This window comes from Budorcas taxicolor, chromosome 11 (assembly GCF_023091745.1).
Source record: "Budorcas taxicolor isolate Tak-1 chromosome 11, Takin1.1, whole genome shotgun sequence".
NCBI classification, from domain to species: Eukaryota; Metazoa; Chordata; class Mammalia; order Artiodactyla; family Bovidae; genus Budorcas; species Budorcas taxicolor.
In genome coordinates this window covers 12,243,437-12,255,805 of record NC_068920.1, presented here as the reverse complement: position 1 = coordinate 12,255,805, position 12,369 = coordinate 12,243,437, and positions in this window count along the sequence as shown.

Genomic DNA, 12,369 nt, shown 5'->3' with positions numbered 1-12,369 from the left:
CTGAAGGGGGAGCCACCCCAGACCCAGGGAGGCGGGAGGCAGGGGCGTCGGTCACTCTTCTCGTGGTTCGTTCACGCGCTCACGTCTGCCCTGGGCTCAGCTGGCTCCTGGAGGCACCATGTGCTGTGGCCTTTCCAGTCACCCCCCCCCCCCCCCAACCCTTCCTGTCTCCCCTGTGGCCCCTCCTGCTCCCACCACCTCCTTCCTGCTCTGCACGGGCTGTGGCCGCACTCCGCTGCCTTCGTGCGGTTTTTCTTCTTTCCCTCACTGCTCCTGGCCAGGGGCCGGGAGGAGGCAGCATCGTCGGCCTGCCAAGTGGAGACCAGAGGCATCAAACGGCCTTTTTCCCCTTTTCTGCCCCAGAGAGTGGGAGTCTCCCACGTGTCATCTCCCACACATCTTGTGAGCACAGCACAGTTGCCCAAACCCTGGATGCGATTGAAGGCAACAGGCCCGGGGGTGGGGGACAGGCCCAAACGGCCTATATCTCGCCAACGCCCAGGGCCGCGGTGCTCACAGGCCTGGGAAGGGGAGGCTAGTGCTGTCCCCTGTTCCAGTCTCTTCTTCCTGTTTCACCAGTTGAGCCTGAGGCTGGACAGGACCAGGCAACTTGAAATGCTCACTTCTGCTTTTAAAACAGAAAACCCAACAGAAACCACTGTTCAGCGATCTCCCAGCCAATCAGAGGGCAGAGTCAGGGACGGGGCCCAAGCCTGGCCACCACCAGGCTGAGCCAGCGTGGTCAGGATGCCGAGTCTTTCACGGCCCTGGTTTCCACTCTTGTAAGTTGGCCAGAGTGGATGGTGTTTCTCCAAGGCATCTCTGCTTTTCATTATGATGATGCCCAGTCCCAGAAACATTAATGTGGTCGAACATCACCAAAAAAAAAAAAAAAAAAAAGGTGCAACTCCTCTGATTTTTTTTTTTTAATGCAAGTGTTTTATTTTCAAAAGTGACTTGGAAAATGCAGTTGTCCCAAAGAGATGAATAGTTTCTTGTGCCATAAAAGGGGCCAGGACTGACTTGACTTGTTCAGTCGCTAAGTCGTATCTGACTCTTGGCAACCCCACGGCTAGTCTTCTCTGTCCTTCACCATCTCCTGGAATTTGCTCAGATTCACATCCATTGAGTTGGTGATGATACCTAACCATTGTATCCTCTGCCCCTTCCTTCTCCTTTTGTCTTCAATCTTTCCCAGCTTTGAGGTCTTTTCCAATGAGTTGGCTCTTTCCATCAGGGTGCCAAAGTATTGGAGCTTCAGCTTCAGCCTCCGTCCTTCCAGTGAATATTCAGGACTGACTTCTTTTAGGATTGACTGGTTTGAACTCCTTGCAGTCCAAGGGACTCTCAAGAGTCTTCTCCGGCCCCACAATTTGAAAACATCAATTCTTTGGCGCTCGGCCTTCTTTATGGTCCAACTCTCACCATACATGACTACTGGAAAAACCAGAGCTTTAACTATACAGACCTTTGTCAGCCAAGTGACGTCTCTGCTTTTTAATCTGCTTCTACCTCCTTCCCATTAAGAGATCAGCTCCCCTTAGGGAACAAGCAAGGGAACCTGTTACTTGTTTTTATTCTCTTTCTGCAGCATGAGTCCCAGTACAGCCTCGCCTGAATTTCTCCTCTGCCCTCGTATCAATTCCATTGATCAGAGTCCAAGAACCAGGATGGTAACACTCGGAATCACATACAAATATTAAATTTATAGTGAGATCCTATATTGGGCCTCAAAAGTCTTGCCTTTTGACTCCGTCATTCACGAGGTCCGTTGGACGGATGTTTTGTCCACTCCTGTTTATCAACGACCGCAGCCCAAGGACTTCACACAGCTTATCTCGCTCCCCTCACCACTGCCTCGAGCAGCTGGCACCGCGCTCTCCGGTTTAGAGACGAAGAAGCGGAGATTCCCTCGAATCACGTGAAGCAGAGCCAGGCTTGAGTGCTGCGTCCTCGTGTGCACCATATTGACCCGCTTGCTCCCTGGGCAAGGAGGTTACCTCAAGGCTTTGTAATTAGTGGGGTACACGGGAAATGCACAAAATATCACAGGAGGATACGGAATATAACTGGAGTCCTAAGCATGGATAAACGGTTAAATAAATAAATTCAGACCTAAGAGAGCATTTTAGTTGAGAGCTTCGGAGGACATCACCAAGGCGAGCTGGACCTGTGGGCTCAGCGTGGGAAGGGGCGGAGCTAAGAAGGGGGCGGGTCCTGTGTGGGATGCATGGCGGCAGGGGGCGTGGAGGGGGAGTTCCCTGGTGGTCCAGAGGTTAGAGCTCTGTGCTTCCAACGCAGGGCCCGTGGGTTCAGTCCCAGGTACGGGATTTCATATCCTGGAAGCCGTGAGGGCTAGCCAAAAAAAAAAAAAAAGGTAGTGGTGCTGTTTTTTGATGTGTTAATTTTAGACACTGCTTATTGTCTTCCAGTCCTGACCTGTTAGCTCTCTCTGCTGGTCGCTGTCTGTCTCCTGCAGAAGTCTTCTTAGCCCTGGGTGTTCCCCGGGGTGCTGACCTTTGTGGATGAGGTGGACAGGCTCCCTCCTCCTCCAGCTTCCTGCTGGTTAGTGGAGGCCTCAGCAGGTGACTGGATGCTAAAGGAATGGAAGTCGGGGAGTGGGGTATTTCTTCCCCTGGATAAGAGCCGCCGCCCGCCCCCCCCCCCCCCCCCCCCCACTCCTGGCAGGCTGCCCTAACAGCTGCTCTGATGACCGCCCCTCCCCTTGCCCTTGAACTCAGGTCTGAGGGTGGCAGGGACTGCCTGCTACTGTTAGCTCCAATGCTTCACTGTTTTCCTAACCACTGCTCACACCTCTGCAAACAGGTCCTGGATTGTATTTGAATACATTTACCCCCACCCTCCCCCCACGGGGTATATTGCTTACATCGCTGTTACTACAATGCTTACATTTTGAAACTATTTAAATAGTGCTGACTGCATAGCCCAGGGGTGAGTTATGAATTACATCTCCTTGCTGAACAACTTTTTGTTTTTGGTGCCTTTAACTGTGTCCTTTAAAAACTGCTTTCATTTTCTAGCTATCTGCCTCAGTGTCTATGGCCTTGGCCTACCTTCAGCAAGAATCTTGTTAGGTGGGATTATCAAGCACCCCCCCACCCCTGAGGGTTCTGAGTGGTTTTCTATCCACTGACCCCTCACTCTGCTCTGTGGGTATACATCCCCATTCCTTACTGTATTTGGAGCTGAGCTTCATTTTCCTCAATTGTATTACTTTACCATTCCCTGGTGGCTCAGAGGTTAAAGCGTCTGCCTGCAATGCAGGAGACCTGGGTTCGATCCCTGGGTCTGGAAGATCCCCTGGAGAAGGAAATGGCAACCTACTCCAGTATTCTTGCCTAGAGAATCCCATGGGCGGAGGAGCCTGGTGGGCTACAGTTTACGGGGTTGCAAAGAGTCGGACACGACTGAGCAACTTCACTTTTACTTTTACCATTTTAACAAGTGCCAGAATAATTTTTTCTTTACTGTTGGCCTTCAAGAAACCATTCAGTCAGTGGCTGAACTGGGCATGAAAAAGCCAGCTTTGCTTTAAGAATGCTTTCAGTGGCCTATAAACGTAGCATGGAGGTGGCTCAGTGGTAAAGAATCCACCTGCCCATGCAGGAGACACAAGAGATATGGGTTCGATCCCAGGGTTGGAAAGATCGCCTGGAGGAGAGAGGGGCAACCCCCTCCAGTATTCTTACCTGGGAAATTCCACCGACAGAGGCACCTGGAGGGCTACAGTCCATGATGTTGAAGAGGGTCAGACACGACTAAGCTTGCACGCACATAGTACAGAAGGTGGTTTTCCAGGGCATGGTTCTTCCAAACTGTGAGCTGCAACCTGTTTGCTTAGTCACAACCAACATTCAAAACAAGAATTCGGGTAGGTTAGAAAACACAATTGTGCATTGCCTGCAGCTGAGGCAAGTGTTGACTCAGGAAAGCTTGCTTCAGTTTCTGTGTCTGGATACAAGGTCAAGGTGGAAACTGGTAAGGTCTGAAAACCGCTGGTCTAGGAAGTAGACTTACAGAATTTTTTTTTTTATAGTAGAGTTGATTTACAATATTGTGTTAGTTTCTGCTGTAATGCAAACTGAATCAGTTATATGCATACATCCATCCATTCTTTTTTAGATTATTTCCCATATGGGTCATTACAGAGTGTTGAGTAGAGTTCCCTGTGCTCTATAGGAGGTCCTTACTGGTTCTCTCTTTCATATATAGTAATGTGTACATATCTATTTCAATCTTGGAGACCTAAGGAAAGAGAACCTGATTTAACTTTTTATTGCCTCTTGGTGAGAGGGGGGAATTGTGCAGTAAAGGATAACTAGCAAGATTTGATTTCTGGAATCACAATATATGTAAAACTAACTTAGACAGCATATTAAAAAACAGAGACATTACTTTGCCAACAAAGATCCGTCTAGTCAAGGCTATGTTTTTTTTTTAGTAATCGTGTATGGATGTGAGAGTTGGACTGTGAAGAAAGCTGAGCGCCAAAGAATTGATGTTTTTGAACTGGGGTGTTAGAGAAGACTCCTGAGAGTCCCTTGGACTGCAAGGAGATCCAACCAGTCCATCCTAAAGAAGATCAGTCCTGGGTGTTCATTGGAAGGACTGATGTTGAAGCTGAAACTCCAGTACTTTGGCCACCTGATGCAAAGAACTGACTCATTGGGAAAGACCCTGATGCTGGGAAAGATTCAAGGCAGGAGGAGAAGGGGACGACAGAGGATGAGATGGTGGGATGGTATCACTGACTCAATGGGCTTGAGTTTGAGTGAACTCCAGGAGTTGGTGATGGACAGGGAGGCCTGGCATGCTGCAGTCCATGGGGTTGAAAAGAGTTGGACACGACTGAGTGACTGAACTGAACTGAATCCTATAGGTGATTCTGTGGAAGAAGGATAAGGATTCAAAAGGCTGTTGGAAGCTCTGTGGCCAGCATGTCTGCAGGAATTCTGGTGGCTGGGATTTAGAGGGATCCACACCCCCAGAGCCTTCCCAGTTCTGTTTTATGCAGGAGGAGAACTCAGGCTCTGATGGCTCTCGAGCCCTGGGAGGGTACAGACCTGAGAGCCGGTCAGGTGGAGCTCAGGTGAACTTTCACCGGAGCTTAGAACCCCCTGGGGCCTTCTTGGATCCCTGTGAGAGGGCTTCACGGTGGGCGAGGACATGAAGGGCCTCGGTGAGCTTGGTTCTTCACCAACAACCGATAGTAGTTGATCTTGCTAATAAATAGGAGAGTCTACTGTCTCGGCATTTATTTTAATTTTGCCCTTTTGTCTAAGCCAAAGACTCGTTTGGTGAATCTGTGTAGAATAAAGAATCAGAGGAAGAATTTCCTTGGTGGTCCAGTGGCTAAGACTTGGTGCTCCTGAAGCAGGGGGCCCAGGTTTGATCCCTGGCCAAGGAACTAGATCCCACATGCTACAAGTAAGACCCAGTACAGCCAAATAAATAAATAAATTACCAAAAAAAAAAAAAAAAAAAAGAATCAAATGAAGCCCCCTTGCTTCTTCTGTGGCAAAAAAGCATACAAAGCCTGCAACTAACCTAAAATACTTTACTGTTAAAGAAACAAACAAATAAGGAAACGAAAAGTTCTAATACATGGAACAAACTTAAGTAAGGATTGGATCAGTAGACTCATCTTTAATCTAAGAATGTTCTCTGCTTTGTAATTGGGAATCAAGTGCCTCAAGGCTTCCCTCCTTTCCTTTCCTTCAAAGGAATTAAATTTGATTTTAGGGGAATAATGGAATAACACTATTTTTGAATTCTGTTTGGTTAAGTTTGCAAAGTAAGTGACTCTAGACACCTAAGTGCTAGGGGAATCTTTTATCCATGAAAAGAAAGCGGTTTTGCATTTGGTTACCCGTGGTGTGAATGTCTGCATTTTATTTAAATTGTTGTTTAATTATTGATTGTTCAGCACTTGTTTTGCTTTGCAGCCAGACTTCCTAGAGGAGGAGTTTCCTTTCCTACAAAGCTCCCGCTGAGAAGCCAGGAAGATCTGACCTCTCAGGCGTTAGCTGGCATCTTGGCATCTCTCAAGTGGGTGGTGACGGCCACATAGCAATACTGATAATAAACAGCTGTATATAACAAGAGATAATGCAGGTTAGTTTTTTTGCTTCATGATGAAAGGGGAGAGCAAAGGAGAAGGTGGTTGAAGGGACAGGAAGAGAACCTTCGCACAGAATTTTTCATCCCTCACAGAAGGGCAGTTTTTCTAGACCGAAACTTTTTTTAAAGAGAGAGAGAAAGTGCATGCGTGCCCAGTTACTCGGTTGTGTCCCAGTCTTTGCGACCCCATGGTCTTTGCAGCTTTGTAACCCACCAGGCTCCTCTGTCCATGGGATTTCCCAGGCAAGAATACTGGAGTGAGTTGCCCTTCCCTCCATCAGGGGATCTTCTGGACCCAACATCTGGGTTCTGGACGCAGAACCCACGTCTCCTACATCTCCTGCTTTGGCAGGCAGAATTCTTTACCACTAGTGCCACCTGGGAAGCCCAAAAAAATGTTAACTCCAAAGCCTTCTTTGGTCATCTGCATTTCCCCACAAAGAATGTGTGGCTTCCTTCTCTCGTCTGCAGTATTTTATTTATATGTGCGTATTCAGTCACTCCGGAGAAGGCAATGGCAGCCCACTCCAGCACTCTTGCCTGGAAACTCCCATGGATGAAGGAGCCTGGTGGGCTGCAGTCCATGGGGTCGCTAACAGTTGGACACGACTGAGCGACTTCACTTTCACTTTTCACTTTCATGCATTGGAGAAGGAAATGGCAACCCACTCCAGTGTTCTTGCCTGGAGAATCCCAGGGATGGGGGAGCCTGGCGGGCTGCTGTCTATGGGGTCGCACAGAGTCGGACACGACTGAAGCGACTTAGTAGTAGTAGTAGTAGTATTCAGTCATTCAGTCGTGTCTGACTCTTTGTGACCCCACGGACTGTAGGCCTCCAGGCTCCTCTGCCCTTGGGATTTCCCAGGCAGGAATACTGCAGTGGGTTGCTAGTCTCTGGGAAATGGGCTATCCCTTCTGAAGGAGGAAAATGTCACATTTGTATGAACTTCGTTTGTTGGTAATGAGTAACATACAAGACACAACCCAAGAGATGATTTACCCAGGGGCCTAGCTGGCCAGGTAGGGCAAAATACTGACAAGGGACACTATATTCCTTCTTGAAAAAAAGCATCTGGAGAATTTGTCTATTCGTCATTTATCTAGCATCTGCCGTGGGGAATAAGGTTTCCCAATTCCCAGCTCGCTCACAGCAGGCGCACCCCGTCGCTGTTTGCTTGATAATATAATTCCTTTCTCTCAACTTGTCCTTAAAATCATGCATATGTTAAAGTGCAGCTAAAGTGAATTTAGATTTACCTAAGTTTAAAAACATTTTCCCCTTGAAATAATTACAGTCTTCTCTAGGGAGCCATGAAACCATACTTTGTCTGGAGCAGTATACAGTTAGGCTTTAATAATCACTGGATGAGTCAGCACTGGCTGACTTCCCAGGAGGTGGTTCCCACTGTGGGGAATAGTTTTCCATTCCCGGCGGGGGAGTCCCCTGGGAGACACGCTCTCTGATCTTGCTCTGTTTCGCCTCCCTGGCAGCCCTGTGTCGTTTCCAGCCACGTTCTGTTGTCTGTGGATGACAGGATGTCATCGTGACTCACCTCTCCTATTAGATGTCAAACTCTTTGCTGAAGGGTCTGTGCTTGCCCCTGGAGTTTACTGAAGTAAACTTTGACCCCTGTTTTGTGGGGTTAGGGTTCTTGCTTGTCATACCCGGAAACAGACTGCCAGAACAAAGTTTTCAGTATCGGATGTCTCAAGAGACGTGTGTGGGGAGATAACCTGGTGTGACTTGAATTTCTGAATAGATATGGAATATTCTTCGATGCAAGTGTTCACCGAAACTCTTCCTAGAGAAGAACTTGTTTTCTGAAAGTTTAAAAGAGAGTCGTTTACTTAAGGCAATGCGTTTATTCAACAGATTGGTAAAGGGACTACTTGTTTCTTTCTAAGAAACTTGTTTTTGGACACTGCAGCAGGTACTGTTTGGAGAGAAGTAGAGATTTGGAACTGAAAATTCTGGATAAATGCCTGTGGTTGGAAGCACCCTGTAAACCGGCCCCAGATGAAGAGGTACAGGCTGCCCTGGGCAGGTACTGCCTCTTCTTGGTCAAACGGAAAGCCGTGATCTGATCTGGGACACGGCTGCATACTTCCTCTTCATTGACTAGCCCTTTCTTGGTTAAGGTTGGGGAAGAAGCTCAAGTGAAATGTAGATGCCTCAGTTCAGTTCAGTTCAGTTCACTTCAGTCGCTCAGTCGTGTCTGACTCTTTGCAACCCCATGAATCGCAGCACGCCAGGCCTCCCTGTCCATCACCAACTCCCGGAGTTCACTCAAACTCATGTCATTGAGTCGGTGAAGCCATCCAGCCATCCCATCCTCTGTCGTCCCCTTCTCCTGCCCGCCATCCCTCCCAGCATCAGAGTCTTTTCCAGTGAGTCAGCTCTTCGCGTGAGGTGGCCAAAGACACACTGAAATGGATCTGACTTCTTACCACAGGGCAGCACCTTGCTCAGGGCTCTCTTTGCCAGCATTTCCTTACAGGGTTTATGACCCTGGAAACAGTTGAATGTAAATTGGGAAGGGTTTTGGCAAAGCTCTTGGAATTACTTGTTGTGCTTCCAGCTTTCTATCCCCTATTTACCTTGTTGTCTGTTTCTTCCCAGACATTCCCTTCTCTTTTAGGCATTTCATAATTGATGAGCTGTTTGTGCAATAATTGTTATCAGCAAGGGTCATCAATAGACGTCAAACCATTGGATGGAAGGCTACTGGGGACAGGACATGTGTTAAAGTATGCTCCAGAGCTACCTACTGAGTGGAGGAGAGGAACCTTCTCGATGGAGAGAGCTGATGGTCACCACTTTATTCTTTGCGATCAGAGGTGATAGAGCACTGTAGCAAAGCAGCCTCCCAACAGGATGAACCATGAACTCTGTAACATCCCTGGAATCTAATCAAGTCTCTGGACTTAGCTTTCAGTTGACAGGAAATACAGGGCAGAGGCTAGGGGCAAGGCAGACTGCAGTATGATGAAAACATCAGCCAAGCCAGAATACGGGAACTTTTACAAAACTGTCCTGGACTCTTGAGAATCACCAATACTAATGCCCTGGAGAAGGGAAAGGCTACCCACTCCAGTATTCTGGCCTGGAGAATTCTGTGGGCTGTATAGTCCATGGGGTTGCAAAGAGTTGGACACAACTGAACGGCTTTCATTTCACTTCATGAATAAAAAGGGGGGAGGGACTGTTCTAGATGAAAGGATTTAAAAGAGTGTAAAGAGACAGAAGATAGTCCCTTGGACAGCAAGCCAATCAATCCTAAAGGAGACCAGTTCTGAATTTTCACTGGAAGGACTGATGCTGAACTCCAGTGCTACGGTCACTGGATGTGAAGAGCCAACTCACTAGAAAAGACCCTGATGCTGGGAAAGACTGAGGGCAGGAGGAGAAGGGGCTGACCGAGGATGAGATGGTTGAAGGGCGTCACTGACTCAATGGATATGAGTTTGAGCAAACTCCAGGAGATAGTGAAAAACAGGGTAGTCTGGCGTGCTGCAGTTCATGGGGTCTCAAAGAGTCGGACACAACTTAGTGACTGAACGACAAAGAGACAAAATGGGGCTTCCCAGGTGGCACTAGTGGTAAAAAAATCTGCCTGCAAATGCAGCAGATGCAGGAGAAACAGGTTCAATTCCTGGATCAGGATGATCCCCCGGAGTAGGAAGAGGCAACCACTCCAGTATTCTTGCCTGGAAAATCTCACGGACCGAGGAGCCTGGCAGGCTGCAGTCCATGGGGTCACAGAGTCAGACAGGACTGAAGCAACTTGGCATGGGTATTAGATGATAGTAGGGATTTGTTAATTTTCTTAGACGTGATGCTTAAATGAGGCTTTTCAGAAGAACGTCTGTATTCCTGGGTGGTGCACGTTGAAGCATTTAGGGGCAGTGGTCCTGATGCCTGGGCTCTCCATCCATATGGTGTGCGAAAGCCTACGATAGGACGGAATACTGACAGTCCTTGGGTCCGGGTGGCTCATGTGAGTCTTCACTGAAACATCTTTCTAACTTTTATGCTTGTTTAAATTTTTTTTAAAGTTGGGAGAAGAAAAATAAATGATGGACTGCTTGGTGAGGCTGGAGGAGAAAAAAAAATTTTTTTAACCCTTGTAAATAAAATCCAGTGCTTAGCTTTTACCTCCACATGCTCCCAGGATCCTTTCTGTTTTGGGCTCTTCCCTGGACTTGTGGGAGCCACATTCCTTCACCCATCCTTCTTTTCCCCCATTCACCTCTTCTTCCTCATTTTGAAAGTGCTTTCAAAGGCATTTGAGGTTTCTTTTTTAAAATTTTTTATTGGAGTATATTTGCTTGACATGTTGTGTTAGTTTCTGCTGTAGAGCAAAGTGGATCCGTTATACATATACACATATCCCCTCTTTTTTAGATTTCCTTCCCGTTTAGGTCACCACAGAGCATCAGGCAGAGCTCCTTGTGCAGAGTGTTAGCTTCTCATTAGTTATCTACTTTATACATGAAAAGAAAGTGGAAGTGTTAGTTGCTCAATCATTTCTGACTCTTTGTGACCCCATGGACTGTATACCTGCCAGGGTCCTCGGTCCGTGGAATTTTCCAGGCAAGAATACTGGAGTGGGTTGCCATTCCCTTCTCCAGAGGATCTTCCCAACCCGGGATTGAATCTGGATCTCCTGCATTGCAGGCAGATTCTTCACCATTTGAGTCACCAGGGAAGATGTATATATGTTGGGAGTGGGATGAATTGGGTAACAGAGGCATCTGGGTTTTTGTTTTTTGACCTTTATTTATTTATTTGGATGCATCAAGTCTTAGTTGCAATACGTGGGATCTAGTTCCTGGACCAGGGATTGAATCTGGGCCCCCTGCAGTCTTAGCCACTGAACCACCACGTGAGTTTTGATGAACCTACCTAAGGGGCTTTTCTGCCAATAGGACGAGAGGCCCTGAGACACTCTTCAGCAGCTGTGGGTGTGCGTATTTGGTGGTGATGATGACCGTGGTGTAGGACACCCATTTACTGCTTTGTGTGGCTCCTTACATTCAAGGGTCTTCGTGCTCAAAGCAACTGCTTGTTGGGAGAAGGACTCTCTGGTTTCAGTGTCAATAGCGGCTGCAGCATTCTGTAAGTCAGGGTCTGTGAACCATCTTGCCCCGGTCCATGGTCCCGGATGCCTAAGACTATTCTGTCGGGACTGTGATTTGAGCTCAAGTCTGTGTGGATCTTGGGTTGGAGGTAATCTAGTTGGCTCAGGAGACCACTGTAGGTCTTTCCGGATTGCAGAAGTACCATTCTGTTCCAAGAATGAAGAAACAAAGAGATCAGAGACAGAACCTGCCAACCTAATTGCCACCCACACTGGGGAGGCCAACCTTCAGGCAGTTGGGCAAAGCCTGACGCATCTTGTGAAATAGGCCAGGGGACCAGTCTTCTGTTCAGAGGGAGCACTCGGAACAAGGGGAAAGCCAGCCAGTCCAGTGCGTTACGTCATGAGATTTTAATGTCTGGCTCTTTGTTTCCATTCTTTGTTGTGAGAGTGTGTAATCACCTCGAGAGAGTGACCTAGCACCTCTGCCCTGTCTTTGTAACACCTTCTAACTGGCTCCGTTTCCGGGGTTTGGAAATACATGACTGGAAATTCAGGATTAAGATGGCAAAGCAAACCCACACATTTATAATCCTTTCTCCACCTTTACTAAGTGAAAATAAACTACTGGCCCATCAGAAAGAAATGAAAGCCCTTCATTAATAAAAGTTCTTGTGTGCCTAAGTCAGATTTTACTCTATAATCTCGAACAAAACTCCTTGCATGACATCTGCCCACTGGGCAATGTCCTCCACGGGGCAGAAGAGGCGCTTCCTCCTGAGTCATGCCGAAGACCTCAGCACAGGCCTGGATGGAGACCTGATCACGGTGCAGACCCGGAAACCAAGAGGAGTTTGAGGAAGAGGAACATGGAGTTTAAGAAACAAAATCCACTGATCTTGTTTGGCTTCTAACTGGCCGTGGCTTTACTTGGCTGGTGTCTATGTCCAGGGGTGGGGGTGGGGGTGCAAAAACGGAGGTCCTGGGCCTGCCCTGTCTCTTCTTATCTGAGTCCATTTGTTAAAAGTAACTTTAAAAAATCTCTTGCATAAAGACATGTATAACATGGTATGTGTGAGTAGGCAGTGAGGATCTGAAAGGTTCGCTCCAGCTGTGCTGTCCCGGCCTGCGGCAGCTGAATCATCTC